The sequence below is a fragment of the Piliocolobus tephrosceles genome, unplaced genomic scaffold (genome assembly GCF_002776525.5).
Source record: "Piliocolobus tephrosceles isolate RC106 unplaced genomic scaffold, ASM277652v3 unscaffolded_44679, whole genome shotgun sequence".
NCBI lineage: Eukaryota > Metazoa > Chordata > Mammalia > Primates > Cercopithecidae > Piliocolobus > Piliocolobus tephrosceles.
Window position 1 is genome coordinate 1 of NW_022329508.1, and position 2,935 is coordinate 2,935.

General features: G+C 48.0%; 1 pseudogene; it reads right to left on the reverse strand.

The window, feature by feature from the left end:
- Positions 1-38: 38 nt before the first annotated feature.
- On the reverse strand, positions 39-2,767 carry LOC113224414 (annotated as a pseudogene).
- Positions 2,768-2,935: the final 168 nt, after the last annotated feature.

The following is a 2,935-nucleotide window of genomic DNA, read 5'->3' on the forward strand; positions in this document are numbered from 1 at the left end:
GAGGAGAGGAGACCTGAAGGAAGAACACAATCCAGTACCTTGTACAGGATCTTGGTGTTCATTCAGTCCCAGGCCTTGGACAAAGCTTGGGTGTTTGCCAAGTCTCCTCATTGAATAGAGGAAAGGAGATATTTTCTCTTCAGGTAAGTTTCTGGAAGTTGAGGACTGCTCAAAAGAAAATGAAATATGCTGAAGGGAAAAAAGAAACACCCTAGTGAGAACCAGAGGGAGCTATAAAAGTGAAAGTGCAGATATCCTTACATTTTACCAGGTGGGCCTGATTCGCCTAGGCTACAGATATTTCCTGAGCAACTGTTTACTAATATGGCTTTGTGCTATAGGGAAAGAGGAAGGAAACCATCTCTGAAATTTGGGATCTCAGCACGGTGAGGACAAAACCAGATCCTGAGAAGAAAGAACAAAAGTGACATGAAAGGTAAAGCTCAGTGGAGGTCCAAAGGATAAATACAACTAATTCAGAGGAGAGCAGGGACACTCCAGCTGGTAGGAAACATAAACAAAGGCACAGAAGCAGAGATGCATAGAAGGAATTCAGGGAAAGCAAATCTTCCAGTCATGGATGCCACATGGAGAGCAGTCGGAAAGGCTGAAAGGTAAACTGAGCCAAAACAGAAAGAATACTGCCAGGGCATTGATCCATACCATAGCTGGCTCCCAGCTTTGAGAAGGCCTCAAAGTTGTCAGCAATGTCCTTGTTGTTGATATCCACCTCATATCACGTGCCCCCAGGCATGCTGAGCCTGCAGCTTGTTAAGAATCTTTGTGGCATCAAAGCCAGCCTTATTGCACGGCTGGTGTGGGGTAATCTCCAAGGCCTTTGCATACGCCCCAATCAACAGCTGCTGTTTTCCTGGAATAGCCCTTGGGGAATCCTGAAGGTACTTAAAGAGCTCCCTCTCAATGACCCCGCCACCAGCCACCACTGACTCATTCCTGATGGCATCATGCAGGGACCGCTCTGTCTCCTCCATAAACTGCTTGGCACCGCCACAGAGGATGAAGGTGCATGTCTTGGCCTTGGGGCAGCCAATAAAACAATTTTACCTCTCACCTTTAAATCTGGGTCTCTTCAAACACCTGGCATCGACCCAGCACATCTGCTGAGAGAGCATTCGCACTGGTCTGGATTGAGACTTCACAGGCCATCACCATCCTCTTCAGATTCTCCTCAGGTACTCGGCCTGCACAGAACATGTCCCTGTCAGCAAAGTACTGGGTGGCCACGTCCCCAGTGGGGAGTTTGGACAAGACAACTTTGGCTCCAGAATGATGGATCCTCTCTAACTTGTCATAGAGAATGTTCTACTCGACATAAACAATCGCCTGATAATCCTCAACTGTGTGGACTCTTATCTCAGTATTATCTTTCTCAGCTTTCCACTGGAGCTCAGTATTCAAAAGGGCAATCTTGGGCTGGGTGCGGTGGCTCAAGCCTGTAATCCCAGCACTTTGGGAGGCCGAGATGGGCGGATCACGAGGTCAGGAGATCGAGACCATCCTGGCTAACACGGTGAAACCCCATCTCTACTAAAAATACAAAAAACTAGCCGGGCGACGTGGCGGGCACCTGTAGTCCCAGCTACTCCGGAGGCTGAGGCAGGAGAATGGTATAAACCCTGGAGGCGGAGCTTGCAGTGAGCTGAGATCCGGCCACTGCACTCCAGCCTGGGCGACAGAGCAAGACTCCGTCTCAAAAAATAAAAATAAAAATAAAAATAAAACAAAAGGGCAATCTTGGCCGGGCATGGTGGCTCACGTCTGTAATCTCAGCACTTTGGAAGGCCGAGGTGGGCAGATCATGAGGTCAGGAGTTTGAGACCAGCCTGACCAACATGGTAAAACCCTGTCTCTACTAAAAATACAAAAATTAGCCAGGTGTGGTGGCGCATGCCTGTAATCCCAGGTACTCAGGAGGCTGTGGCAGGAGAATCACTTGAACCCAGAAGGCAGAGGTTGCAGTGAGCCGAGATTAGGCCACTGCACTCTAGCCTGAGTGACAAGAGCAAAACTCCATCTCAAAGAAAAAAAAAGGGCAATCTTGGGGTCGTAGTATTTTTTAGGGAGTTGCATTTCAAATCCAGCATAAGAGAAAGTATTCTTGAATGCAACACCAGCTACCAGCTGAGAATCCTCGAGGGCTCCACCCTGTACCTTCTTGATTCCAATCATTTTAAGCTGCAGCAAATCATTGAGCATCATCACTGCCTCCACCACCAGCTTAGCAAAGAAAATTTCTGCTGTGAGATCAGCTTGGAGCTCAGAGCGGTCCTGGCACACTACTCCAGAAGCTTCCTCTGCTCCACTTTATCTCCCTCCTTCACAGTCACAGCAATCTCTCTGATCTTGTTAACTGCCAACTGGGTGGCTGTGCAGAAAGCTCGAATGTGAGCTAAGGGTGTAAACCATCCTTCACCTACAGTTTCACCTGCTTCAGAAACTCTGCAGCCAGCAAGGTCAGTGAGGTGGTGCCATCACCGACCTCAGTGTCTTGGGGTTTGGTAAAGTCCACTAAAGTCTTTGCTGCAGAATGGACAACATCAAGAAGTTTCAGAATTATGGCCACATCGTTAGAAATTGTTGTTTTGCCTCTGCCATCCACAATAAGCTTGTCCATGCCATGGGCACCCAGGGTGTTTCTTACAGGCTTAGCAATCACCTGGCAGGCACTGAGGTTATTCACAAGCTGGGAGATGCCTTGGGAGCTATCAGTCCGCTCTTTCAATAGGATAACTAGTGTGGGCATCATTTTGGAAGCTTATTCAGCAGCCTGTTACTCTCCTCTCTTCTCTGTGACAGGTCCCCCCAGCAACCCACCTAGTTTTTGACTTTTTAATAATCGCCATTCTGGCTGGTATGAGATGGTATCTCACTGTGGTTTTGATTTGCATTTCTCTGATGATTAGAGATGTTCAGA